This window comes from Hippocampus guttulatus, chromosome 14 (assembly GCF_054856545.1).
Source record: "Hippocampus guttulatus isolate MCC_2025c chromosome 14, RoL_Hgut_1.0, whole genome shotgun sequence".
NCBI classification, from domain to species: domain Eukaryota; kingdom Metazoa; phylum Chordata; class Actinopteri; order Syngnathiformes; family Syngnathidae; genus Hippocampus; species Hippocampus guttulatus.
In genome coordinates, this window is record NC_141274.1 from 18,984,110 (window position 1) to 19,001,860 (window position 17,751).

The window sequence follows — 17,751 nt, forward strand, 5'->3', positions numbered from 1 at the left end:
TTAGGTGTGACACTCAATTTGAGTTTTTATTGCATTAAATGCATTTTCAGCCCGAGCTGAGCACGCTTTTTGAGTTTGAATGTATCTTCATAGGAATGAGTTGTGTGGTCAAATTAATGCTCATTTAGGCTTCAGGTGGTCATCCTGAACAAAATACATGTCGAAGTGTGTGCATAAGTCCTTTGGTTTAGGCGTGACACTCAATTTGAGTTTTTATTCCTTGAAATGCATTTTCAGCCCGAGCTGAGCACGTTTTGTGAGTTTGAATGTATCTTCATAGGAATGAGTTGTGTGGTCAAATTAATGCTCATTTAGGCTTCAGGTGGTCATCCTGAACTAAATACATGTTGAAGTGTGTGCATAATCCTTTGGTTTAGGCGTGACACTCAATTTGAGTTTTTATTGCTTTAAAATTATTTCAGCCCTCGCTGAGCACGTTTTGTGAGTTTGAATGTATCTTCATAGGATTGAGTTGTGTGGTCAACTTAATGTTCATTTAGGCTTCAGGAGGTCATCTTGAACAAAATACATGTTGAAGTGTGTGCATTAGTCCTTTGGTTTAGGTGTGACACTCAATTTGAGTTTTTATTGCTTTAAATGCTTTTTCAGCCCGAGCTGAGCACGTTTTGTGAGTGTGAATGTATCTTCATAGGAATGAATTGTGTAGTCAAATTAATGCTCATATGGGCTTCAGGAGGTCATCCTGAACAAAATACATGTTGAAGTGTGTGCATAAGTCCTTTGGTTTAGGTGTGACACTCAATTTGAGTTTTTATTGCTTTAAATGCATTTTCAGCCCGAACTGAGCACGTTTTGTGAGTTTGAATGTATCTTCATAGGAATGAGTTGTGTGGTCAAATTAATGCTCATTTAGGCTTCAGGTGGTCATCCTGAACTAAATACATGTTGAAGTGTGTGCATAATCCTTTGGTTTAGGCGTGACACTCAATTTGAGTTTTTATTGCTTTAAGTGCATTTTCAGCCCGAGCTGAGCGCGCTTTCTGACTTTGAATGTATCTTCATAGGAATGAGTTGTATGGTCAAATCAATGCTCATATAGGCTTCGGGAGGTCATCCTGAACAAAATACATGTTGAAGTGTGTGCATAAGTCCTTTGGTTTAGGCGTCACACTCAATTTGAGGTTTTATTGCTTTGAATGCATTTTCTGCCCGAGCTGACCACGTTTTGTGAGTTTGAATGTATCTTGATACGAATGAGTTGTGTGGTCAAATTAATGCTCATATGGGCTTCAGGAGGTCATCCTGAACAAAATACATGTTAAGTGTGTGAATAAGTCCTTTGGTTTAGGTGTGACACTCAATTTGAGTTTTATTGCTTTAAATGCATTTTCAGCCCGAGCTGAGCACGTTTTGTGAGTTTGAATGTATCTTCATAGGAATGAGTTGTGTGGTCAAATTAATGCTGATTTAGGCTTCAGGAGGTCATCCTGAACAAAATACATGTTGAAGTGTGTGCATAAGTTCTTTGGTTTAGGCGTGACACTCACTTTGAGTTTTTATTGCTTTAAAATTATTTCAGCCCGAGCTGAGCACGTTTTGTGAGTTTGAATGTATCTTCATAGGAATGAGTTGTGTGGTCAAATGAATGCTCATTTAGGCTTCAGGAGGTCATCTTGAACAAAATATATGTTGAAGTGTGTGCATAAGTCCTTTGGTTTATGCGTGACACTCAATTTGAGTTTTTATTGCTTTAAATGCATTTTCAGCCCGAGCTGAGCATGTTTTGTGAGTTTGAATGTATCTTCATAGGAATGAGTTGTGTGGTCAACTTAATGTTCATTTAGGCTTCAGGAGGTCATCTTGAACAAAATACATGTTGAAGTGTGTGCATAAATCCTTTGGTTTAGGTGTGACACTCAATTTGAGTTTTTATTGCTTTAAATGCATTTTCAGCCCGAGCTGAGCACGTTTTGTGAGTGTGAATGTATCTTCATAGGAATGAATTGTGTAGTCAAATTAATGCTCATATGGGCTTCAGGAGGTCATCCTGAACAAAATACATGTTGAAGTGTGTGCATAAGTCCTTTGGTTTAGGTGTGACACTCAATTTGAGTTTTTATTGCATTAAATGCATTTTCAGCCCGAGCTGAGCACGTTTTGTGAGTTTGAATGTATCTTCATAGGAATGAGCTGTGTGGTCAAATTAATGCTCATTTAGGCTTCAGGAGGACATCCTGAACTAAGTACATGTTGAAGTGTGTGCATAAGTCCTTTGGTTTGGGCGTGACACTCAATTTGAGTTTTTATTGCTTTAAATGCATTTTCAGCCCGAGCTGAGCGCGCTTTCTGACTTTGAATGTATCTTCATAGGAATGAGTTGTCTGGTCAAATTAATTCTCATATGGACTTCAGGAGGTCATCCTGAACAAAATTCATGTTGAAGTGTGTGCATAAGTCCTTTGGTTTAGGCGTGACACTCAATTTGAGGTTTTATTGCTTTGAATGCATTTTCAGCCCGAGCTGAGCACGTTTTGTGAGTTTGAATGTATCTTGATACGAATGAGTTGTGTGGTCAAATTAATGCTCATATAGGCTTCAGGATGACCTCCTGAACAAAATACATGTTGAAGTGTGTGCATAAGTCCTTTGGTTTAGGCGTGACACTCAATTTGAGTTTTTATTGCTTTAAATGCATTTTCAGCCCGAGCTGAGCACGTTTTGTGAGTTTGAATGTATCTTCATAGGAATGAGTTGTGTGGTCAAATTAATGCTCATATAGGCTTCAGGATGACCTCCTGAAGTAAATACATGTTGAAGTGTGTGCATAAGTCCTTTGGTTTAGGCGTGACACTCAATTTGAGTTTTTATAACTTTAAATGCATTTTCAGCCCGAGCTGAGCACGTTTTGTGAGTTTGAATGTATCTTCATAAGAATGAGTTATGTGCTCAAATTAATGCTCATATAGGCTTCAGGATGACCTCTTGAACTAAATACATGTTGAAGTGTGTGCATAAGTCCTTTGGTTTAGGCGTGACACTCAATTTGAGTTTTTATTGCTTTAAATGCATTTTCAGCCCGAGCTGAGCACGTTTTGTGAGTTTGAATGTATCTTCATAGGAATGAGTTGTATGGTCAAATCAATGCTCATATAGGCTTCGGGAGGTCATCCTGAACAAAATACATGTTGAAGTGTGTGCATAAGTCCTTTGGTTTAGGTGTGACACTCAATTTGAGTTTTTATTGCTTTAAATGCATTTTCAGCCCGAGCTGAGCACGTTTTGTGAGTGTGAATGTATCTTCATAGGAATGAATTGTGTAGTCAAATTAATGCTCATATGGGCTTCAGGAGGTCATCCTGAACAAAATACATGTTGAGGTGTGTGCATAAGTCCTTTGGTTTAGGTGTGACACTCAATTTGAGTTTTTATTGCATTAAATGCATTTTCAGCCCGAGCTGAGCACGCTTTTTGAGTTTGAATGTATCTTCATAGGAATGAGTTGTGTGGTCAAATTAATGCTCATTTAGGCTTCAGGTGGTCATCCTGAACAAAATACATGTCGAAGTGTGTGCATAAGTCCTTTGGTTTAGGCGTGACACTCAATTTGAGTTTTTATTCCTTGAAATGCATTTTCAGCCCGAGCTGAGCACGTTTTGTGAGTTTGAATGTATCTTCATAGGAATGAGTTGTGTGGTCAAATTAATGCTCATTTAGGCTTCAGGTGGTCATCCTGAACTAAATACATGTTGAAGTGTGTGCATAATCCTTTGGTTTAGGCGTGACACTCAATTTGAGTTTTTATTGCTTTAAAATTATTTCAGCCCTCGCTGAGCACGTTTTGTGAGTTTGAATGTATCTTCATAGGATTGAGTTGTGTGGTCAACTTAATGTTCATTTAGGCTTCAGGAGGTCATCTTGAACAAAATACATGTTGAAGTGTGTGCATTAGTCCTTTGGTTTAGGTGTGACACTCAATTTGAGTTTTTATTGCTTTAAATGCTTTTTCAGCCCGAGCTGAGCACGTTTTGTGAGTGTGAATGTATCTTCATAGGAATGAATTGTGTAGTCAAATTAATGCTCATATGGGCTTCAGGAGGTCATCCTGAACTAAATACATGTTGAAGTGTGTGCATAAGTCCTTTGGTTTAGGTGTGACACTCAATTTGAGTTTTTATTGCTTTAAATGCATTTTCAGCCCGAACTGAGCACGTTTTGTGAGTTTGAATGTATCTTCATAGGAATGAGTTGTGTGGTCAAATTAATGCTCATTTAGGCTTCAGGTGGTCATCCTGAACTAAATACATGTTGAAGTGTGTGCATAATCCTTTGGTTTAGGCGTGACACTCAATTTGAGTTTTTATTGCTTTAAGTGCATTTTCAGCCCGAGCTGAGCGCGCTTTCTGACTTTGAATGTATCTTCATAGGAATGAGTTGTATGGTCAAATCAATGCTCATATAGGCTTCGGGAGGTCATCCTGAACAAAATACATGTTGAAGTGTGTGCATAAGTCCTTTGGTTTAGGCGTCACACTCAATTTGAGGTTTTATTGCTTTGAATGCATTTTCTGCCCGAGCTGACCACGTTTTGTGAGTTTGAATGTATCTTGATACGAATGAGTTGTGTGGTCAAATTAATGCTCATATGGGCTTCAGGAGGTCATCCTGAACAAAATACATGTTAAGTGTGTGAATAAGTCCTTTGGTTTAGGTGTGACACTCAATTTGAGTTTTATTGCTTTAAATGCATTTTCAGCCCGAGCTGAGCACGTTTTGTGAGTTTGAATGTATCTTCATAGGAATGAGTTGTGTGGTCAAATTAATGCTGATTTAGGCTTCAGGAGGTCATCCTGAACAAAATACATGTTGAAGTGTGTGCATAAGTCCTTTGGTTTTGGCGTGACACTCAATTTGAGGTTTTATTGCTTTGAATGCATTTTCAGCCCGAGCTGAGCACGTTTTGTGAGTTTGAATGTATCTTGATAGGAATGAGTTGTGTGGTCAAATTAATGCTGATATAGGCTTCAGGATGACCTCTTGAACTAAATACATGTTGAAGTGTGTGCATAAGTCCTTTGGTTTAGGCGTGACACTCAATTTGAGTTTTTATTGCTTTAAATGCATTTTCAGCCCGAGCTGAGCACGTTTTGTGAGTTTGAATGTATCTTAATAGGAATGAGTTGTATGGTCAAATCAATGCTCATATAGGCTTCGGGAGGTCATCCTGAACAAAATACATGTTGAAGTGTGTGCATAAGTCCTTTGGTTTAGGCGTCACACTCAATTTGAGGTTTTATTGCTTTGAATGCATTTTCTGCCCGAGCTGACCACGTTTTGTGAGTTTGAATGTATCTTGATACGAATGAGTTGTGTGGTCAAATTAATGCTCATATAGGCTTCAGGATGACCTCCTGAACTAAATACATGTTGAAGTGTGTGCATAAGTCCTTTGGTTTAGGCGTGACACTCAATTTGAGTTTTTATAACTTTAAATGCATTTTCAGCCCGAGCTGAGCACGTTTTGTGAGTTTGAATGTATCTTGATAGGAATGAGTTGTGTGGTCAAATTAATGCTCATATAGGCTTCAGGATGACCTCCTGAACTAAATACATGTTGAAGTGTGTGCATAAGTCCTTTGGTTTAGGCGTGACACTCAATTTGAGTTTTTATTGCTTTAAATGCATTTTCAGCCCGAGCTGAGCACGTTTTGTGAGTTTGAATGTATCTTCATAGGAATGAGTTGTGTGGTCAAATTAATGCTCATATAGGCTTCAGGATGACCTCCTGAAGTAAATACATGTTGAAGTGTGTGCATAAGTCCTTTGGTTTAGGCGTGACACTCAATTTGAGTTTTTATAACTTTAAATGCATTTTCAGCCCGAGCTGAGCACGTTTTGTGAGTTTGAATGTATCTTCATAAGAATGAGTTATGTGCTCAAATTAATGCTCATATAGGCTTCAGGATGACCTCTTGAACTAAATACATGTTGAAGTGTGTGCATAAGTCCTTTGGTTTAGGCGTGACACTCAATTTGAGTTTTTATTGCTTTAAATGCATTTTCAGCCCGAGCTGAGCACGTTTTGTGAGTTTGAATGTATCTTCATAGGAATGAGTTGTATGGTCAAATCAATGCTCATATAGGCTTCGGGAGGTCATCCTGAACTAAATACATGTTGAAGTGTGTGCATAAGTCCTTTGGTTTAGGTGTGACACTCAATTTGAGTTTTTATTGCTTTAAATGCATTTTCAGCCCGAGCTGAGCACGTTTTGTGAGTGTGAATGTATCTTCATAGGAATGAATTGTGTAGTCAAATTAATGCTCATATGGGCTTCAGGAGGTCATCCTGAACAAAATACATGTTGAAGTGTGTGCATAAGTCCTTTGGTTTAGGTGTGACACTCAATTTGAGTTTTTATTGCATTAAATGCATTTTCAGCCCGAGCTGAGCACGTTTTTTGAGTTTGAATGTATCTTCATAGGAATGAGTTGTGTGGTCAAATTAATGCTCATTTAGGCTTCAGGTGGTCATCCTGAACAAAATACATGTCGAAGTGTGTGCATAAGTCCTTTGGTTTAGGCGTGACACTCAATTTGAGTTTTTATTCCTTGAAATGCATTTTCAGCCCGAGCTGAGCACGTTTTGTGAGTTTGAATGTATCTTCATAGGAATGAGTTGTGTGGTCAAATTAATGCTCATTTAGGCTTCAGGTGGTCATCCTGAACTAAATACATGTTGAAGTGTGTGCATAATCCTTTGGTTTAGGCGTGACACTCAATTTGAGTTTTTATTGCTTTAAAATTATTTCAGCCCTCGCTGAGCACGTTTTGTGAGTTTGAATGTATCTTCATAGGATTGAGTTGTGTGGTCAACTTAATGTTCATTTAGGCTTCAGGAGGTCATCTTGAACAAAATACATGTTGAAGTGTGTGCATTAGTCCTTTGGTTTAGGTGTGACACTCAATTTGAGTTTTTATTGCTTTAAATGCTTTTTCAGCCCGAGCTGAGCACGTTTTGTGAGTGTGAATGTATCTTCATAGGAATGAATTGTGTAGTCAAATTAATGCTCATATGGGCTTCAGGAGGTCATCCTGAACAAAATACATGTTGAAGTGTGTGCATAAGTCCTTTGGTTTAGGTGTGACACTCAATTTGAGTTTTTATTGCTTTAAATGCATTTTCAGCCCGAACTGAGCACGTTTTGTGAGTTTGAATGTATCTTCATAGGAATGAGTTGTGTGGTCAAATTAATGCTGATTTAGGCTTCAGGAGGTCATCCTGAACAAAATACATGTTGAAGTGTGTGCATAAGTCCTTTGGTTTTGGCGTGACACTCAATTTGAGGTTTTATTGCTTTGAATGCATTTTCAGCCCGAGCTGAGCACGTTTTGTGAGTTTGAATGTATCTTGATAGGAATGAGTTGTGTGGTCAAATTAATGCTGATATAGGCTTCAGGATGACCTCTTGAACTAAATACATGTTGAAGTGTGTGCATAAGTCCTTTGGTTTAGGCGTGACACTCAATTTGAGTTTTTATTGCTTTAAATGCATTTTCAGCCCGAGCTGAGCACGTTTTGTGAGTTTGAATGTATCTTAATAGGAATGAGTTGTATGGTCAAATCAATGCTCATATAGGCTTCGGGAGGTCATCCTGAACAAAATACATGTTGAAGTGTGTGCATAAGTCCTTTGGTTTAGGCGTCACACTCAATTTGAGGTTTTATTGCTTTGAATGCATTTTCTGCCCGAGCTGACCACGTTTTGTGAGTTTGAATGTATCTTGATACGAATGAGTTGTGTGGTCAAATTAATGCTCATATAGGCTTCAGGATGACCTCCTGAACTAAATACATGTTGAAGTGTGTGCATAAGTCCTTTGGTTTAGGCGTGACACTCAATTTGAGTTTTTATTGCTTTAAATGCATTTTCAGCCCGAGCTGAGCACGTTTTGTGAGTTTGAATGTATCTTGATAGGAATGAGTTGTGTGGTCAAATTAATGGTCATATAGGCTTCAGGATGACCTCCTGAACTAAATACATGTTGAAGTGTGTGCATAAGTCCTTTGGTTTAGGCGTGACACTCAATTTGAGTTTTTATTGCTTTAAATGCATTTTCAGCCCGAGCTGAGCACGTTTTGTGAGTTTGAATGTATCTTCATAGGAATGAGTTGTGTGGTCAAATTAATGCTCATATAGGCTTCAGGATGACCTCCTGAAGTAAATACATGTTGAAGTGTGTGCATAAGTCCTTTGGTTTAGGCGTGACACTCAATTTGAGTTTTTATAACTTTAAATGCATTTTCAGCCCGAGCTGAGCACGTTTTGTGAGTTTGAATGTATCTTCATAAGAATGAGTTATGTGCTCAAATTAATGCTCATATAGGCTTCAGGATGACCTCTTGAACTAAATACATGTTGAAGTGTGTGCATAAGTCCTTTGGTTTAGGCGTGACACTCAATTTGAGTTTTTATTGCTTTAAATGCATTTTCAGCCCGAGCTGAGCACGTTTTGTGAGTTTGAATGTATCTTCATAGGAATGAGTTGTATGGTCAAATCAATGCTCATATAGGCTTCGGGAGGTCATCCTGAACTAAATACATGTTGAAGTGTGTGCATAAGTCCTTTGGTTTAGGTGTGACACTCAATTTGAGTTTTTATTGCTTTAAATGCATTTTCAGCCCGAGCTGAGCACGTTTTGTGAGTGTGAATGTATCTTCATAGGAATGAATTGTGTAGTCAAATTAATGCTCATATGGGCTTCAGGAGGTCATCCTGAACAAAATACATGTTGAAGTGTGTGCATAAGTCCTTTGGTTTAGGTGTGACACTCAATTTGAGTTTTTATTGCATTAAATGCATTTTCAGCCCGAGCTGAGCACGTTTTTTGAGTTTGAATGTATCTTCATAGGAATGAGTTGTGTGGTCAAATTAATGCTCATTTAGGCTTCAGGTGGTCATCCTGAACAAAATACATGTCGAAGTGTGTGCATAAGTCCTTTGGTTTAGGCGTGACACTCAATTTGAGTTTTTATTCCTTGAAATGCATTTTCAGCCCGAGCTGAGCACGTTTTGTGAGTTTGAATGTATCTTCATAGGAATGAGTTGTGTGGTCAAATTAATGCTCATTTAGGCTTCAGGTGGTCATCCTGAACTAAATACATGTTGAAGTGTGTGCATAATCCTTTGGTTTAGGCGTGACACTCAATTTGAGTTTTTATTGCTTTAAAATTATTTCAGCCCTCGCTGAGCACGTTTTGTGAGTTTGAATGTATCTTCATAGGATTGAGTTGTGTGGTCAACTTAATGTTCATTTAGGCTTCAGGAGGTCATCTTGAACAAAATACATGTTGAAGTGTGTGCATTAGTCCTTTGGTTTAGGTGTGACACTCAATTTGAGTTTTTATTGCTTTAAATGCTTTTTCAGCCCGAGCTGAGCACGTTTTGTGAGTGTGAATGTATCTTCATAGGAATGAATTGTGTAGTCAAATTAATGCTCATATGGGCTTCAGGAGGTCATCCTGAACAAAATACATGTTGAAGTGTGTGCATAAGTCCTTTGGTTTAGGTGTGACACTCAATTTGAGTTTTTATTGCTTTAAATGCATTTTCAGCCCGAACTGAGCACGTTTTGTGAGTTTGAATGTATCTTCATAGGAATGAGTTGTGTGGTCAAATTAATGCTCATTTAGGCTTCAGGTGGTCATCCTGAACTAAATACATGTTGAAGTGTGTGCATAATCCTTTGGTTTAGGCGTGACACTCAATTTGAGTTTTTATTGCTTTAAGTGCATTTTCAGCCCGAGCTGAGCGCGCTTTCTGACTTTGAATGTATCTTCATAGGAATGAGTTGTATGGTCAAATCAATGCTCATATAGGCTTCGGGAGGTCATCCTGAACAAAATACATGTTGAAGTGTGTGCATAAGTCCTTTGGTTTAGGCGTCACACTCAATTTGAGGTTTTATTGCTTTGAATGCATTTTCTGCCCGAGCTGACCACGTTTTGTGAGTTTGAATGTATCTTGATACGAATGAGTTGTGTGGTCAAATTAATGCTCATATGGGCTTCAGGAGGTCATCCTGAACAAAATACATGTTAAGTGTGTGAATAAGTCCTTTGGTTTAGGTGTGACACTCAATTTGAGTTTTATTGCTTTAAATGCATTTTCAGCCCGAGCTGAGCACGTTTTGTGAGTTTGAATGTATCTTCATAGGAATGAGTTGTGTGGTCAAATTAATGCTGATTTAGGCTTCAGGAGGTCATCCTGAACAAAATACATGTTGAAGTGTGTGCATAAGTCCTTTGGTTTTGGCGTGACACTCAATTTGAGGTTTTATTGCTTTGAATGCATTTTCAGCCCGAGCTGAGCACGTTTTGTGAGTTTGAATGTATCTTGATAGGAATGAGTTGTGTGGTCAAATTAATGCTGATATAGGCTTCAGGATGACCTCTTGAACTAAATACATGTTGAAGTGTGTGCATAAGTCCTTTGGTTTAGGCGTGACACTCAATTTGAGTTTTTATTGCTTTAAATGCATTTTCAGCCCGAGCTGAGCACGTTTTGTGAGTTTGAATGTATCTTCATAGGAATGAGTTGTATGGTCAAATCAATGCTCATATAGGCTTCGGGAGGTCATCCTGAACAAAATACATGTTGAAGTGTGTGCATAAGTCCTTTGGTTTAGGCGTCACACTCAATTTGAGGTTTTATTGCTTTGAATGCATTTTCTGCCCGAGCTGACCACGTTTTGTGAGTTTGAATGTATCTTGATACGAATGAGTTGTGTGGTCAAATTAATGCTCATATAGGCTTCAGGATGACCTCCTGAACTAAATACATGTTGAAGTGTGTGCATAAGTCCTTTGGTTTAGGCGTGACACTCAATTTGAGTTTTTATTGCTTTAAATGCATTTTCAGCCCGAGCTGAGCACGTTTTGTGAGTTTGAATGTATCTTGATAGGAATGAGTTGTGTGGTCAAATTAATGCTCATATAGGCTTCAGGATGACCTCTTGAACTAAATACATGTTGAAGTGTGTGCATAAGTCCTTTGGTTTAGGCGTGACACTCAATTTGAGTTTTTATTGCTTTAAATGCATTTTCAGCCCGAGCTGAGCACGTTTTGTGAGTTTGAATGTATCTTCATAGGAATGAGTTGTATGGTCAAATCAATGCTTATATAGGCTTCGGGAGGTCATCCTGAACAAAATACATGTTGAAGTGTGTGCATAAGTCCTTTGGTTTAGGCGTGACACTCAATTTGAGGTTTTATTGCTTTGAATGCATTTTCTGCCCGAGCTGACCACGTTTTGTGAGTTTGAATGTATCTTGATACGAATGAGTTGTGTGGTCAAATTAATGCTCATATAGGCTTCAGGATGACCTCCTGAACTAAATACATGTTGAAGTGTGTGCATAAGTCCTTTGGTTTAGGCGTGACACTCAATTTGAGTTTTTATTGCTTTAAATGCATTTTCAGCCCGAGCTGAGCACGTTTTGTGAGTTTGAATGTATCTTGATAGGAATGGGTTGTGTGGTCAAATTAATGCTCATATAGGCTTCAGGATGACCTCCTGAACTAAATACATGTTGAAGTGTGTGCATAAGTACTTTGGTTTAGGCGTGACACTCAATTTGAGTTTTTATTGCTTTAAATGCATTTTCAGCCCGAGCTGAGCACGTTTTGTGAGTTTGAATGTATCTTCATAAGAATGAGTTATGTGGTCAAATTAATGCTCATATAGGCTTCAGGATGAACTCTTGAACTAAATACATGTTGAAGTGTGTGCATAAGTCCTTTGGTTTAGGCGTGACACTCAATTTGAGTTTTTATTGCTTTAAATGCATTTTCAGCCCGAGGTGAGCACGTTTTTTGAGTTTGAATGTATCTTCATAGGAATGAGTTGTGTGGTCAAATCAATGCTCATATAGGCTTCGGGAGGTCATCCTGAACAAAATACATGTTGAAGTGTGTGCATAAGTCCTTTGGTTTAGAAGTGACACTCAATTTGAGTTTTTATAACTTTAAATGCATTTTCAGCCCGAGCTGAGCACGTTTTGTGAGTTTGAATGTATCTTCATAAGAATGAGTTATGTGGTCAAATTAATGCTCATATAGGCTTCAGGATGACCTCTTGAACTAAATACATGTTGAAGTGTGTGCATAAGTCCTTTGGTTTAGGCGTGACACTCAATTTGAGTTTTTATTGCTTTAAATGCATTTTCAGCCCGAGCTGAGCACGTTTTGTGAGTTTGAATGTATCTTCATAGGAATGAGTTGTATGGTCAAATCAATGCTCATATAGGCTTCGGGAGGTCATCCTGAACAAAATACATGTTGAAGTGTGTGCATAAGTCCTTTGGTTTAGGTGTGACACTCAATTTGAGTTTTTATTGCTTTAAATGCATTTTCAGCCCGAGCTGAGCACGTTTTGTGAGTGTGAATGTATCTTCATAGGAATGAATTGTGTAGTCAAATTAATGCTCATATGGGCTTCAGGAGGTCATCCTGAACAAAATACATGTTGAGGTGTGTGCATAAGTCCTTTGGTTTAGGCGTGACACTCAATTTGAGTTTTTATTGCTTTAAATGCATTTTCAGCCCGAGGTGAGCACGTTTTTTGAGTTTGAATGTATCTTCATAGGAATGAGTTGTGTGGTCAAATCAATGCTCATATAGGCTTCGGGAGGTCATCCTGAACAAAATACATGTTGAAGTGTGTGCATAAGTCCTTTGGTTTAGGCGTGACACTCAATTTGAGTTTTTATAACTTTAAATGCATTTTCAGCCCGAGCTGAGCACGTTTTGTGAGTTTGAATGTATCTTCATAAGAATGAGTTATGTGGTCAAATTAATGCTCATATAGGCTTCAGGATGACCTCTTGAACTAAATACATGTTGAAGTGTGTGCATAAGTCCTTTGGTTTAGGCGTGACACTCAATTTGAGTTTTTATTGCTTTAAATGCATTTTCAGCCCGAGCTGAGCACGTTTTGTGAGTTTGAATGTATCTTCATAGGAATGAGTTGTATGGTCAAATCAATGCTCATATAGGCTTCGGGAGGTCATCCTGAACAAAATACATGTTGAAGTGTGTGCATAAGTCCTTTGGTTTAGGTGTGACACTCAATTTGAGTTTTTATTGCTTTAAATGCATTTTCAGCCCGAGCTGAGCACGTTTTGTGAGTGTGAATGTATCTTCATAGGAATGAATTGTGTAGTCAAATTAATGCTCATATGGGCTTCAGGAGGTCATCCTGAACAAAATACATGTTGAGGTGTGTGCATAAGTCCTTTGGTTTAGGTGTGACACTCAATTTGAGTTTTTATTGCATTAAATGCATTTTCAGCCCGAGCTGAGCACGCTTTTTGAGTTTGAATGTATCTTCATAGGAATGAGTTGTGTGGTCAAATTAATGCTCATTTAGGCTTCAGGTGGTCATCCTGAACAAAATACATGTCGAAGTGTGTGCATAAGTCCTTTGGTTTAGGCGTGACACTCAATTTGAGTTTTTATTCCTTGAAATGCATTTTCAGCCCGAGCTGAGCACGTTTTGTGAGTTTGAATGTATCTTCATAGGAATGAGTTGTGTGGTCAAATTAATGCTCATATAGGCTTCAGGATGACCTCCTGAACTAAATACATGTTGAAGTGTGTGCATAAGTTCTTTGGTTTAGGCGTGACACTCACTTTGAGTTTTTATTGCTTTAAAATTATTTCAGCCCGAGCTGAGCACGTTTTGTGAGTTTGAATGTATCTTCATAGGAATGAGTTGTGTGGTCAAATGAATGCTCATTTAGGCTTCAGGAGGTCATTTTGAACAAAATATATGTTGAAGTGTGTGCATAAGTCCTTTGGTTTAGGCGTGACACTCAATTTGAGTTTTTATTGCTTTAAATGCATTTTCAGCCCGAGCTGAGCATGTTTTGTGAGTTTGAATGTATCTTCATAGGAATGAGTTGTGTGGTCAACTTAATGTTCATTTAGGCTTCAGGAGGTCATCTTGAACAAAATACATGTTGAAGTGTGTGCATAAATCCTTTGGTTTAGGTGTGACACTCAATTTGAGTTTTTCTTGCTTTAAATGCATTTTCAGCCCGAGCTGAGCACGTTTTGTGAGTGTGAATGTATCTTCATAGGAATGAATTGTGTAGTCAAATTAATGCTCATATGGGCTTCAGGAGGTCATCCTGAACAAAATACATGTTGAAGTGTGTGCATAAGTCCTTTGGTTTAGGTGTGACACTCAATTTGAGTTTTTATTGCATTAAATGCATTTTCAGCCCGAGCTGAGCACGTTTTGTGAGTTTGAATGTATCTTCATAGGAATGAGTTGTGTGGTCAAATTAATGCTCATTTAGGCTTCAGGATGAACTCTTGAACTAAATACATGTTGAAGTGTGTGCATAAGTACTTTGGTTTAGGCGTGACACTCAATTTGAGTTTTTATAACTTTAAATGCATTTTCAGCCCGAGCTGAGCACGTTTTGTGAGTTTGAATGTATCTTCATAAGAATGAGTTATGTGGTCAAATTAATGCTCATATAGGCTTCAGGATGAACTCTTGAACTAAATACATGTTGAAGTGTGTGCATAAGTCCTTTGGTTTAGGCGTGACACTCAATTTGAGTTTTTATTGCTTTAAATGCATTTTCAGCCCGAGGTGAGCACGTTTTTTGAGTTTGAATGTATCTTCATAGGAATGAGTTGTGTGGTCAAATCAATGCTCATATAGGCTTCGGGAGGTCATCCTGAACAAAATACATGTTGAAGTGTGTGCATAAGTCCTTTGGTTTAGGCGTGACACTCAATTTGAGTTTTTATAACTTTAAATGCATTTTCAGCCCGAGCTGAGCACGTTTTGTGAGTTTGAATGTATCTTCATAAGAATGATTTATGTGGTCAAATTAATGCTCATATAGGCTTCAGGATGACCTCTTGAACTAAATACATGTTGAAGTGTGTGCATAAGTCCTTTGGTTTAGGCGTGACACTCAATTTGAGTTTTTATTGCTTTAAATGCATTTTCAGCCCGAGCTGAGCACGTTTTGTGAGTTTGAATGTATCTTCATAGGAATGAGTTGTATGGTCAAATCAATGCTCATATTGGCTTCGGGAGGTCATCCTGAACAAAATACATGTTGAAGTGTGTGCATAAGTCCTTTGGTTTAGGTGTGACACTCAATTTGAGTTTTTATTGCTTTAAATGCATTTTCAGCCCGAGCTGAGCACGTTTTGTGAGTGTGAATGTATCTTCATAGGAATGAATTGTGTAGTCAAATTAATGCTCATATGGGCTTCAGGTGGTCATCCTGAACAAAATACATGTTGAAGTGTGTGCATAAATCCTTTGGTTTAGGCGTGACACTCAATTTGAGTTTTTATTGCTTTAAATGCATTTTCAGCCCGAGCTGAGCACGTTTTTTGAGTTTGAATGTATCTTCATGGGAATGAGTTGTGTTGTCAAATCAATGCTCATATAGGCTTCGGGAGGTCATCCTGAACAAAATACATGTCGAAGTGTGTGCATAAGTCCTTTGGTTTAGGCGTGACACTCAATTTGAGTTTTTATTCCTTTAAATGCATTTTCAGCCCGAGCTGAGGACGTTTTGTGAATTTGAATGTATCTTCATAGGAATGAGATGTGTGGTCAAATTAATGCTCATATAGGCTTCAGGATGACCTCCTGAACTAAATACATGTTGAAGTGTGTGCATAAGTTCTTTGGTTTAGGCGTGACACTCACTTTGAGTTTTTATTGCTTTAAAATTATTTCAGCCCGAGCTGAGCACGTTTTGTGAGTTTGAATGTATCTTCATAGGAATGAGTTGTGTGGTCAAATGAATGCTCATTTAGGCTTCAGGAGGTCATTTTGAATAAAATATATGTTGAAGTGTGTGCATAAGTCCTTTGGTTTAGGCGTGACACTCAATTTGAGTTTTTATTGCTTTAAATGCATTTTCAGCCCGAGCTGAGCATGTTTTGTGAGTTTGAATGTATCTTCATAGGAATGAGTTGTGTGGTCAACTTAATGTTCATTTAGGCTTCAGGAGGTCATCTTGAACAAAATACATGTTGAAGTGTGTGCATAAATCCTTTGGTTTAGGTGTGACACTCAATTTGAGTTTTTCTTGCTTTAAATGCATTTTCAGCCCGAGCTGAGCACGTTTTGTGAGTGTGAATGTATCTTCATAGGAATGAATTGTGTAGTCAAATTAATGCTCATATGGGCTTCAGGAGGTCATCCTGAACAAAATACATGTTGAAGTGTGTGCATAAGTCCTTTGGTTTAGGTGTGACACTCAATTTGAGTTTTTATTGCATTAAATGCATTTTCAGCCCGAGCTGAGCACGTTTTGTGAGTTTGAATGTATCTTCATAGGAATGAGTTGTGTGGTCAAATTAATGCTCATTTAGGCTTCAGGAGGACATCCTGAACTAAGTACATGTTGAAGTGTGTGCATAAGTCCTTTGGTTTGGGCGTGACACTCAATTTGAGTTTTTATTGCTTTAAATGCATTTTCAGCCTGAGCTGAGCGCGCTTTCTGACTTTGAATGTATCTTCATAGGAATGAGTTGTCTGGTCAAATTAATGCTCATTTAGGCTTCAAGTGGTCATCCTGAACTAAATACATGTTGAAGTGTGTGCATAATCCTTTGGTTTAGGCGTGATACTCAATTTGAGTTTTTATTGCTTTAAATGCATTTTCAGCCCGAGCTGAGCGCGCTTTCTGACTTTGAATGTATCTTCATAGGAATGAGTTGTGTGGTCAAATTAATGCTCATATGGGCTTCAGGAGGTCATCCTGAACAAAATACATGTTAAGTGTGTGAATAAGTCCTTTGGTTTAGGTGTGACACTCAATTTGAGTTTTATTGCTTTAAATGCATTTTCAGCCCGAGCTGAGCACGTTTTGTGAGTTTGAATGTATCTTCATAGGAATGAGTTGTGTGGTCAAATTAATGCTCATTTAGGCTTCAGGTGGTCATCCTGAACTAAATACATGTTGAAGTGTGTGCATAAGTCCTTTGGTTTAGGCGTGACACTCAATTTGAGTTTTTATTGCTTTAAATGCATATTCAGCCCGAGCTGAGCACGTTTTGTGAGTTTGAATGTATCTTCATAGGAATGAGTTGTGTAGTCAAATTAATGCTCATATGGGCTTCAGGAGGTCATCCTGAACAAAATACATGTTGAAGTGTGTGCATAACTCCTTTGGTTTAGGTGTGACACTCAATTTGAGTTTTTATTGCGAAATGCATTTTCAGGCAGAGATGAGCAAGTTTTCTGAGTTTGAAGTATCTTCATAGGAATGAGTTGTGTGGTCAAATTAATGCTAATTTAGGCTTCAGGAGGTCATCCTGAACAAAATACATGTTAAGTGTGTGAATAAGTCCTTTGGTTTAGGTGTGACATTCAATTTGAGTTTTATTGCTTTAAATGCATTTTCAGCCCGAGCTGAGCACGTTTTGTGAGTTTGAATGTATCTTCATAGAAATGAGTTGTGTGGTCAAATTAATGCTCATTTAGGCTTCAGGTGGTCATCCTGAACTAAATACATGTTGAAGTGTGTGCATAAGTCCTTTGGTTTAGGCGTGACACTCAATTTGAGTTTTTATTGCTTTGAATGCATTTTCAGCCCGAGCTGAGCACGTTTTGTGAGTTTGAATGTATCTTGATAGGAATGAGTTGTGTGGTCAAATTAATGCTGATATAGGCTTCAGGATGATCTCTTGAACTAAATACATGTTGAAGTGTGTGCATAAGTACTTTGGTTTAGGCGTGACACT